Raw genomic sequence first — 12,267 nt, forward strand, 5'->3', positions numbered from 1 at the left:
TATAATCACAAAACATTGTCTAGTTTACTGTGAATTGGACCAACCAAAAATTTCAAGCCTTTGTATATATCCCAGTTTACCTGTACTGTTGACCTAGATCTAACATGTCATGTCTAAAGATATAATCTGATACTTTGAAGGATATGTGATGTTATCTATATGAGTATTCCTTTAAATTTTTTTAAATTATAAAATTATAGAGTCAGCTAAGTGGCACAGTGTATAGATCACTGTTCCTGGAATCAAGAAGACCTGAGTTCAACTCCACCATCAGATACCTACTAGCTGTGTGACCCTGGGCAATTCATTTCACCTCTCTTCCCTCAGTTTCTTCAAATGTAAAATGGAAATAACAGCAACATCCAGGGTTGTTTTGAGGATCAAAGGAGATAAGAACTGTAGAGTGCTTAGCACAATGCCTGGCACATAGAAAGTGCCATATAAATGGTAGCTATTATTATAACTCATCAGACTATCCCATCCTGTGTGAAACTTGTTCATGTTCTCCTATATATTATTCTCACGGGGTTCACCTAACATACTGGAGATCTTCGTCTAATTCTCTTGACCTTGTATGAATTCTAATAGAGTTCATGATCTGTCAAAGGGTCTTCTATTACTTTCACCATTTAACCTTTTTCAATTGTACATTTCTGTGATAATAGCTTTTATACCACTTCTCCTGTACAATTCCTTGATGGTAATATATTTTAACTTTTAATTTTTTTTTTAAATTTTACCTACCATGCATCTATCCATTGTCCCCTTGGTCATCTGAAACTTAAATTCTCTGGACACTGTGCTTCTGAACTTTACAGCCATAAGATATTATTAGAAGACAGGTGTTACAAATATGGGCCTGTGTTTAAGGGAAAAGATTAAGGTCATTAAAAGAAGTGAATAATTTCCAGTTATTCAGATGTTCCAATATACTCAGTTAGGGATCTACAGACTGTTTCTTAAGAAGTAACCATATCTTCATATGTTAACATGGTACTTAGATTTTAAGAGGAGTAATCCTAGAAAGAAAAAAACCTGCATAAAACCAAATAATGCTTGGGTCTTTGGGCAGTTGAATAATATGGTTAGTGTCTAATGCTATATTTTTCATTACTTCAGCAAATATAAGTGGGAGATAAAGACATAAAAGAGGGTATATTAGACTCAGTTCGTCTTTCCTCTAGGAATAGAATAAGTAACATAATTTGATATAAGAAACTACTTTTGTAACCATAATTGGTAAGCAACATTGTTATACTACACTGGAGGTAACAGTAACAATAGCTAGCATTATATAGAACTTTGTTTTACCAAATGCTTTGCAAATATCATCTCATTTTATCCTTATAGCATTTCTGGGAATTAGATGCTATATCAGGAAACAGATAAATGGAGGATAAATAATTTGCCCAGGGTCACACAACTATTAAGTATATGAGGCAGGATTTGAACTCAGACTTTCCTGACTCCAGGTCCAGCACTCTAGTGGCTGTGCCACCTGGAGAGAAACCAGGAGTACCTATATTTTTCCTTCTTGATTTTCTTGGATTGTCTTTTTTTCCCTTTCTAATTTTTGCTCAGTCTTTCTCATTTGATTTTAAAGTCCTTTTTAAGTTCTTCCAAGAACTATTTTTGTGCTTGAGACAATTTGACATTTCTCACTGAAAAAGGAGTGGCTTTTTTAAAGCTCCATTATCTTCCTCTGAATATGAACCTAGATCTTCTCTATCCCCATAGTAACTATCCTGGGGTCTTTCTTCTTTGCTTACTCCTCTCTCTCTCTCTCTCTCTCTCTCTCTCTCTCTCTCTCTCTCTCTCTCTCTCTCTCTCTCTCTCTCTCTCTGTCTCTGTCTCTCATCTATCAATCGCAGCTATTAGTGTAATCAGGTTGTAGTCCCGAGGTACGGGGAATGATGCCCCCAAACTCAGGTCTTTCTTACTATTATTTTCTGAAGGCTCTCTTGAGGCCCAGCCTTGCTCTCTCCTTGCTACTTTTAAGCCACAGCTAGGGTCCCCAGCCACATTGTCCCAAAAATGCTCTTACTCCCTGAGGTTCCTCTGGTGGGTGCAAACTCCTTGGTCAGCACAGCTGTGCTTGGTGTCCCTTGACAAAGGAAGGTCCTTCAATCTTTTCATACTCAGTCCTCAGACTCACACACTGTCTTTGAGATGAAAGTTTCTAAGGCTGAGGTTTCTTCTCCAGCAGCTGCCCCCAGGACTTGCTGTGTGTTGATTCTTCAGTCAGCCTGGAGGTATTTGCACTTCATTCAGACCAAACCTCTGCCCTAGGAGTCTTTCCTGGGGTCTTCTCAAATATTCTTAGGACAACTGCTTTACCCTCTGTTTATTCCTGCTGCTCTGAGGCAGTACTATGGCCCCTTTTTTTTGTGGGGGAGAAATTTGGAGAGTGGAAAGTTTTTTGACCTACTCTGGCATCTTCCCAGAATCCTCCAAAAGTTGGTTTTTAAAGAGGCACTTTTTTTTCTGCTTTTCACTTGCACGTAACCTGAACAAAATTAATGTTTGTCCTGCCGCTTCTGCATCATCACTGTTTGGATCTCTTTTTTCCTCCTGCAGTGAGAAATATACTTTGAAATATTTAACCTCCATTTTAGGGGTGGGGGAGATGGGAACAGTAAGAGAAAAAGGGACAAAGACAGAAAGGTGAGAGAAACATACACTGCCCCCCCCCCCCACTCAGAAACAGAGACAGAGAGGCAGACTGAAAGTGAGACAGTAAAGAGATGAGATGCAGAGACAGAATCACAGGGGGCAGAAAGATAGACAGTGAGAGACAGAAAGAGAAAAGGGAGAGAGAAAAAATAGGGAGAAAAAAGGGAAGGATGAGGGAGAGAGAAACAGAAAAGAAACAGAGAGATCTATGAGCTAGAAATGTTTCCCAAAAAACAAAGCCAGAAAACTAGAGGAGGTTTTAACCTCTTTAGAACAAATTAATGAAATAGTAGCATGAAGTAAGTAGCCAAGTTTAAAATTGCCAGGTGCCCCTCCCTGTGTGAGGAAGACAAAAGCAAACACTGTGGAAACAACCAACCTTACTTTCACTGGCACTATAGGGGAATCCACCTTGAATCTCAAGGCCTCACCTTCTTTCCTGGTGCCCAAGTAGGACACACCCAAACTTGCCACTGCAGAGGTGGGGCTAGATTCATGTCAGTATAAAGCTTGTTGTCATGGAGATGAGTAAAGAGCCTTTTTGGACAATAATCAGCCTGTACCTAATTGCCTAACCAAAGTAAAATAAATACCCAAACAGACCTGTATGTATAGACATTTCACGGTCCTTTAAAATAAGAAATGCCAAAACAACACTGATTCTTATATGCCCTTTTGCAGGTAGGTATACTTTTCATTAATGTAATTCTTCTTTTAGTCCCTTAGCTACTCTAAACCAGAGAAGGAATATTGGGGGGACTTAGAAAAGAAAAATTTTACTTAGTTATTTCTTCTCTCCTATCCCAGCCTTCAACCCTCCCACACAAGAGCAATTAAGGGAAGGATAACTACACATTGGAGCAGGAACTGGAGCATGGGGTAGCACTTCAGTTTCATTGGAGGCAGTGGGGTGCATTAGATAGAGTGCTGGGCATAAAGTCCTGAAGGCCTGGGTTCTAATCTCACCTCTCTTCTTCACTAGCTGTGTGACCCTGAGCAAATCACTTAATCGCTCTATCTATAAAATAGGGATACTAAGAGTACAAACCATTCAGGCTTTCTCAACCTGGGTGATTCTTGACCATGGCTTTCTATAACTCTTCTTCAAGGAATTTCCCAAATTCCAAATTCTTGATATTTTTCTCAGATTATTTTCACTGTTATCACTGATGTTCAACCCATGTTCTATCTTTTTTTGGTCAAGTTAACCACTACTATTCTGTACCAGGCACTATGCTATGAGCTGAAGATGCAAACACAGGTGAAGACAATTATCATATCCTTTATAATAATAACACTTGAATATTGGATGGATTTTTGATTCTGGCAGAATGGGAGAACTCCCAATTTTGGAACTCCTTTCACTGATACAGATCACAATTCATCCATGTTTTAGTAGACAAGTTCTAAGGAATTGCTTGGGCTACAGAGGTGCAAAATGATATGCCTAGGGTCTAATAAATGTCTGAGGTAGGATGTGAACCTAGATCTTGCCGGTTATAAGATCCAAACTTTATCCATTATACCATGCTTCTTCCAGACATTTACATAATACATTTTTCAAAAAAAAATTCCATGCCTGATTTTATTGATGACTCCACTAATTTTATGCAAATCATTATTGGCACTATGCTCTAGTCTATTTATAGACATTGCATATTTTTTTCTTTGAGTCATCTGCAATTTTGATTCTCCTGATATTATGGTGTTCCCAGGTAACTATATAGTGCCAATGAGAGAACACTGCTTCTAATAATGTAAAATATGAAGTAGAATCTAAATTCAGATCTTTCCTATCCCAAGGCTGGCTTTCTATCCATTATGACCTTCTGCCTCATATACTAACTATATAACTTTAAACATTAATTAAAATCTAGAGGTAAGTGAAATTTACATTTAGCTTCTTCATCCTAAGAACCTTGCTAACCTATATAGAAAGTCATGAAGAGAAATTAATGACTTGGTCAAATTGTGGCCTAGATTACTTGACCCTTAAATAGTAGAGAATTGACCTTATGGAATTCTTGGTTTTGCCATGACTATTTGCATTGCTTAAACAATCATGGATGTTGGATGCATTTTGAGCAGCAGTCAACTATGTTTCTTATTTGCTTTTAAAGATTTTTATAAAGTCATTTTCCTAAAGAGCTCTATTCAGTCAAATCAACAAATATTTATTAAGTGCTTGCTATGGGCTAGGCTCTATGCTAAGCATGGGGATAAAAAGAAAGGCAACTACAGTCTCTTCTCTCAAGGAGCTCATAGCTTGATGGGGGAAAGAGCATGCAAACAATATCACACACATACATGTAGATGTATAGGTATATAAATCTATAAGTTATATATAACTACATCATACATCTAATTACATATGTTATAATATATAAAGTATGTAGATCTATATACATATATATTTGTGTGCATATGTATACACACACACTATATATATATATATATACACACACAAATACACACTAACTATATACACACAACTATATCTCTCTGTATATATATATGTCTCTATGTATATAGATTTCTATGTATATAGAGATGTATGTATCTCTCTAGAGATTTATATAGATCTGTCAGAGGAAAACCCTAATATTAAGAAGAAATTCATCAAGAATTTATCAAGTGCCTACTGTTTGCAAGGCATGAGCATATAAAAGTAAATAAACAGACCCGGTTGTTAAGAAGCTTACATTCTCCTGGGTTTTAGAAGATGCTCTTTGTCAGAAGGGTAAGAAGTGATTAGCTTCCAATGTAATGTAATGGGATTTAACATTTCCTATATGCCCCTTTCTCTCCTCTGACTTACCACTAAAGTTTAGGCCTTCATTGCTTCACACCCAGATTCTTACAGTAGCCTGCTGGTTGGTCTTCCTGCCTCAAGTCATTCCTCCACTTAACTGTCAAATTGTTCTTCCAAAAGGAAAAATCTGGCCACATCCTCTTTTCTCACCAACTTCCACCATTCAAAAAACTTCAGTGTCTTCCAATTACCTCTAATATATAAATGTTCCATTTGGCATTCAAAGACTTTCATTACCTGCCACTCTCTCTTCCTTTTTCCAGTTTTCTTATACCTTACTCTCCCTGACATCCCCCTCCCACATATTTTTTGATTCAGTGATACTGACCTCCTTATTGTTTTAAGATAATTTCTAAATTTTATTTTAAACAATTTTTATTTCTTTTGTTTTGTTATATCACAATTTCCTATATATCTTTCCCTTGCTTCCTCCCAGTGAAACATTGAGTGGCAAATAGTATTCTTTAGAGAAGAAAAAAGGCCAGCCCAACTGATTGACACATTGAAAAAGTACAAAATCATGTGCAGTGTGTAACATCTATGGACCTCCCAACTCCACAAAAGGTAAGTTGGGGATGTTTTCTCATATCACTTCGTTTGAGTCCCACTGGAGTCCCACAGCATCTCACTGTTATATTTACTTTTGATTTTAGAGTGTGTCACTATTCTTTTTACATTGTTGTAATTACTATGTATGTTGTTTTCTTGGCTCTGCTTACTTAACTCAGCATCAGTTTTTATAGATTTTCCCTTGCTTCTCCGCATTTATCATGCATGACATTTCTTACAGCTTAATAATATTCCATTACATTCATATACCACAACTTGTTTGAGTTCCCTAATTGAGGGGCATCGACTTTGTTTCCAGTTCTTAGCTCTCACAAAAGTGGTACTATAAATATTTTAGCATTATATGGGTACATTCTTCTTATATCTTATACCTAAAGGTATAAACCCAGTAATGGTTCAAAGGATATTTTCATCACTTTATTTGCATAATTTCAAATAGCTTTCAAAAATGTCTGTACCATTTCATAGTTTCAGCAACAATGTATTAGTGTGCCTCTAAGACTGATTGTTCCCATTTGGGGGATCATTTTTGCCAATTTACAGGGTGTAAGGTGAAGCCTCAGGGTGGTTTTGATATACATTTTTATTATTAGTGATTTGGATCATTTTTATGTAGTTGTAAACACTTAGCACTTCTTTTGAGAACTGTTCATATTTTTTGTCAATTTGCAATTGGGAGATGTGTGTGTGTGTATGTGTGTGTATGTATGTATGTATGTATGTAGAAAGAGAGAGACAGACAGAGACAGAGAGACAGAGAGTTAGAGAGAGAGGGTTTATACCAGTGTTGGGGAACTTGTAGTCTCAAGGCCTCTTGTGACCCTTTATGTCCTCAGGTGTGGCCCTTTGACTGAATTGTCTTACAGAACAAATCCTATTATTAAGGGTATTTGTTCTGTGAAATTTGGATTCAGTCAAAGGGCCACATGTGGCCCCAGGGCTGCAGGTTTCCCATCCCTGGTTTATACATATTTTGGATATTCAATCCTTATGAAAGAAAATGGATGTGAAGATTTTTCCCTCCTTCTCTTCTTATTCTAGATACATTAATATTGTCTGTGCAAAACTTTAAGTTTCAATTAATCAAAATTATCTGTTTTATCTTTTGTTATTGCCCATATCTCCTATTTGGTTAAGAATATATGTCTTACAAATGAAAGAAATATTAGATTTATTTCTCTTCTAAATTACAATATGATCTTTAATATTAAGATCATGTGTCCATTTAGAATGTATTGTGGAGTGTGACATAAGATCTTAAGTCTAATTTACACCAGACTGCTTTCCAGTTTCCCCAGAAGTTTTTATTAGATAGTTTTTCTGTAGATAGTATGTGCTTTTTCACTTTATCAAAAACTGGGTTATTGAATTCTATTGTTTTTGAATTTTGTCTAACCTGTTCCATCAATCTATCTTTTTATTCTTTTGTCAGTAAGTGGTGATTTTGATGACTGCTGCTTTATAATATAGTTTAAGGCCTAGAAATCATACACCCTCTTCATCTTTCTTTTCAGCATGTCCTTTGATAGTCTATATCTTTTATTTTTCCTAATAAATTCTGTTATTATTTTTCTCAAGCTCTGTAAAATATTGCTTTGGAATTTGTTATAGCATTAAAAGTATAAGTTAGTTGTTAGTATTGTCACTTTAATTATATTGCCATGGCCTAGACATGAACACTGAATATGAACTTCCAACTATGTAAGTTCTTTATTTCTTTAAAAAGCATAGTGTAATTGAACCTAGAGAAGTCTTTTATATACTTTGAGAGGTTAATCCCCAGACATGTTGTGCATTTGGTTATTATTTGAAATAGAATTTCCCTTTCTATTATTGCTTCTTGTTATTATTTTTAGAAATGTTGCTGATTTTTGAGCATTTATTTTGTAGCCTGAAAATTTCCTGAAGCTCTTCATTGTCTCAATGAATATTTTTGCTGATTCCCTGGGATTTTCCAAGTAAACCATCATATCCACAAACAGGCTTTGTTTTATCTCTTCTTTACATATCTTTATTGTTTTATTTTCTTATTGCTATTGCTAGCATTTACAGAATTATATCAAGTAATAATAGAGAGATGGCATGTCCTTTATTCATTCCCATATTTTTTAGAAAAAGATTCTAGTGTGTCCCTACTGGTTATAATGCTTGCTTTTGATTTTAGGTAGATGTTTTGTAGGATATTTAAAAAGGTTCCTCTATCCTTATACATTATAAGGTTGTTAGCATTAAAGAGTCTTGCAGTTTGTTAGACTTTTTCTGCATCTATTGAGATGTTCACTTGATTTTGGATATTTTAGTTTTTATTATGATTTATTATATTGATTGTTTTCCTAATGTTGAACCATCCTTTCGTCTGTGGTATAAATCTCAATTGATCATAATGAGTGATTTCTTGGATACATTGCTCTAGGAAGTTTGATAGAATTTTGATTAAAATTTCTGAAGCCAATGCTCATTTATGATATTGGTCTATGCTTTTCTTTCTGTGTTTTATCTTTCTTTGATTTAAGTATCAGGGCCATATTTGCTTCACAATAGGATTCTGGTAGGGTGTTTTCTTTCTCAGTTTTTGAAAATAATTTGTGAAGTATGGTTACTAAATTTTCTGTAAAACTTAAATAAAATTCTATGAATTCATTAGGATCAGAAGACTTTTTTCCCCTTTAATAATTTCTTTACAATTAGATTTATTTCTTTTCTAGGGTTGTTTAAGATCTCTATCTGCTCTTCTAATAGCTTACATATTTTATATTTTGAAAGCATTCTTCTATTTATTTTGTATCTTAAATATCTTAGCATATAATTGTGTACAGTATGGTCTGATTATTCTTCTTGTTTCTTCTGGATTTGCTGTGATTTCACCTTGCTTATTTTCTATTCTATTGATTTAATTTTCTGCTCTCTTCTTCTTCAACAGATTAGTTTAGGAGTTATCAATTTTATTAGTCTTTTATTTTTTTATTAGGTTTATTTTTCTTGTATTTATTGACATTCATTTAAAAAAAAATGAGTTTCAAAGTCTCTCCTTACCACCAATGCTTCCCTCATCCATTGAAAAGGCAAACAACATGATAGCAATCATACATGTAAAGTCATGCAAAACATATTTCCATATTAATCATGTTGACCAAAAACCCCAAGAAAAATGAAGCAGGAAAATATGCTTCATTTTCAGAGTTAATTGGTTCTCTTTCTGGAAACAGATAGCATTTTTCATCTTTTGTTCTTTGGAATTGTCTTGGATCATTGTATTAATCAGAAAAGCTAAGTCTTTCACAGTTGATCATTATTACAATAGAGCTATTAACGGTGTACAATGTTCTTCTGGTTCTGCTCATTTTCCTTTGAATCAATTCACAAAAGTTTTCCTAGGTTTTTCTGAAACCATCTTATTTGTCATTTTTCATAGCACAATAATATTGCATTGCAATCTTGCCACTACTAGTTTAGTCATTCCACAATCAATGGATCTTCCCACAGTTTCCAATTATTTATTATCACAAAAAGAGCCCTTATAAATATTTTTGTACACATAAGTTCTTTTCCTTTTTCTTTGATCTCTTTAGAATACAAAGTTAGTAGTGGTATAGCTGGGTCAAAGGGTATGTACATTTTTTTATAGTCCTTAGGGCATAACTCCAAATTGTTCTCCAGAATGGTTGGACCAGTTCATAACACTAATATTAGTGTACCAAGTTTTCAATATCCTCTCCAATATTTGTTATTTTCCTTTTCTGTCATATTAGCCAATCTGATAGGTGTGAGGTGGTATCTAAGAGTTGTTTCTATGTGTATATCTCTAATAAAGAGTGATTTAGAACATTTTTTCATACGACTTTCGGTAGCTTTGATTACTTCTTCTGAAAATCACTTATCAATTGGTGATTTTTTTTTATAGATTTGGCTCAGTTCCTTACATATTTGAAAAATGAAGTCTTTATCAGAGAAATTTGCCGTAAAAATTTGTTTCCCAGATTCCTAATTTTGTCTGCATTAGTTTTGTTTGTTCAAGACCTTTAGATTTCACGCAATCTGTGATTGAAGACTATTGTATTGTAAGAAATGATGAGATGGGTGTTTGGGGGGTGGAGCCACAGTGGCAAATAGAAAGGCAGACCTGCTCCAGCTCTCCCATAGCCCATAAAATACCTGCAAAATGACTCTAAACAAATTCTAGAGCCACAGAAGCCACAAAATGATAAAGTGAAAGAGATTTCCAGCCAAAGACAGCCTGGAAGGTCGACAGGAAAGGTCTATTGCACTGGATTAGGAGTGTAACGTAGCCTAGCATGGGCCATGTGGAATAGCAGGGACAGGTCTGGAGCAGGCTTCAGAGTATGGAATCATAGGTAGTAGCTGTGGTTCCCAGATTTCTCAACCTACAAATGCTAAAGACAGCTTCAAAGGTCAGTGAGAAAGTTCTTTCACCTGAGTGAGAGGGGTATGTGGTCTGGCCCTAACCTCAGCCCCAGGGTGGTGGCAGCCATTGCAGCAGCAGTGTCCACTTTTGGAGCCCTCACCCTAAAGACCCTGGGGGAATCAAGCAACTGATCTGAGTCTCAGTCCTGAATGGCAGTCCTGGGGTGAAGAGGAGTGCTAGTGTGGTAGGGCTGGTGGTGGCTTTGGAGAGGGAATCCTATTCTCAGTTCCTAGGCAGAAAAGAGTGCTTGTGGTTGCTCCCAGACCAGAGTGCAGGCCAGGAGAGGAGTAAACTTCTTCCCCTTGATTGTGCCACTTGGGAGGAAATGAGAATTTACAGGTCCCTAGAGTTTATCCTCTACTTGAAAAAGGACTGGGTAACTGACTAGGAAAATGCCCCAAAAGGGGGGAAAAATGACTATAGAAGGTCACTTTCTTGGTGAAAAGGTATTTTCTTCCATCCTTTCAGATGAGGAAGAACAAAGCATATTATCAGAGGAAGACATCAAAGTCAAGGATTCTACATCCAAAACCTCCAAAAAGAATATGCCATATATGTCTCAGGCCATGGAAGAGCACAAAAGATATTTTGAAAATGAAGTAAAAGAAGTGGAGGAAAAATTGGGAAGAGAAATGAGGACAATGCAAGAAAATCATGAAAAGTGAGTCAACAGCTTCCTAAAGGAGACCCCTCCAAAACGCTGAAGAAAATAATACCTTTAAAAATAGACTAACCCAAATGGCAAAAGAGGTCCAAAAAGTCAATGAGGAGAAGGATGCTTTAGAAAGCAGAATTAGCCAAATGGAAAAGGAGGTTCAAAAGCTCATTGAAAAAAGTAGTTCTTTAAAAATTAGAATGGAGCAGATGGAAACTAATGATTTTATGATAAATCAAGAAATTGTGAAACAAAATCAAAACAATGAAAAAATGGAAGATAATATCTCATTGCCAAAACAACTGACCTGGAAAATAGATCCAGGAGAGATCAAAAAAGACCCTAGACATCATCTTCCAAGAAATTATCAAGGAAAACTGCCCTGATATTCTAGAACCAGAGGGTGAAATAGAAATGGAAAGAATTCACTGATCACCTCCTGATATAGAACCCAAAAGGAAAACTCCTAGGAATATTGTAGCCAAATTCCATAGTTCTCAAGTCGAGGAAAAAATATTACAAGTAATCAGAAAGAAACAATTCAAGTATTGGGGAAATACAATCAGGATAACACAGGATTTAGTAGCTTCTACACTAAGGGATCAAAGGTCTTGGAATATAATATTCCAGAGGTCAAAGGAGATAGAATTAAAACCAAGAATCACCTATCTAGCAAAACTGAGTGTAATACCTCAGGGCAAAAAGTGGAATTTTAAGGAAATAGAGGACTTCCAAGCACTCTTGTTGAAAGGATCAGAGCTCAATAGACAGTGTGACTTTCAAATACAAGAGTCAATGGAAACATGAAAAGGTAAACAGGAAAGACAAGCCAAAAGGAACTCATTAAAGTTGAGCTGTTAGCATTCCTACATGGAAAGATGTTATTAGTAAATCATGAGACCTTTTCACTATTAGGGTAGTTAGAGGGAAAAAATATATGTGTAGGTGTGCATGCGTATGTATGTATGTGTATATTATAAATGTGTAGGTGTGTAATATGTACATACATGGTGTACATACATACATGGGTGTATGTATATGGATGCATGTGTGTATATATGTATGTGTGTGTATATATACATGCATACATAGACAGAGGGCACAGGGTGAGCTGAACATGAAGGGAGAACCCCT

At 35.8% G+C, this 12,267-nt stretch overlaps 1 long non-coding RNA gene across 1 annotated transcript in view; it reads left to right on the forward strand.

Moving 5' to 3' along the window:
* Positions 1 to 12,267, forward strand: part of LOC140505772 (uncharacterized) — a 181,936-nt gene that overhangs the window by 24,961 nt on the left and 144,708 nt on the right. Inside the window, exon 2 of the long non-coding RNA XR_011967661.1 lies at positions 5,922 to 6,049. This is a non-coding gene — a long non-coding RNA (uncharacterized lncRNA). The remainder of the gene's footprint in view (positions 1 to 5,921; positions 6,050 to 12,267) is intronic.

This window comes from Notamacropus eugenii, chromosome 1 (assembly GCF_028372415.1).
Source record: "Notamacropus eugenii isolate mMacEug1 chromosome 1, mMacEug1.pri_v2, whole genome shotgun sequence".
In the NCBI taxonomy this organism is placed as follows: Eukaryota; Metazoa; Chordata; class Mammalia; order Diprotodontia; family Macropodidae; genus Notamacropus; species Notamacropus eugenii.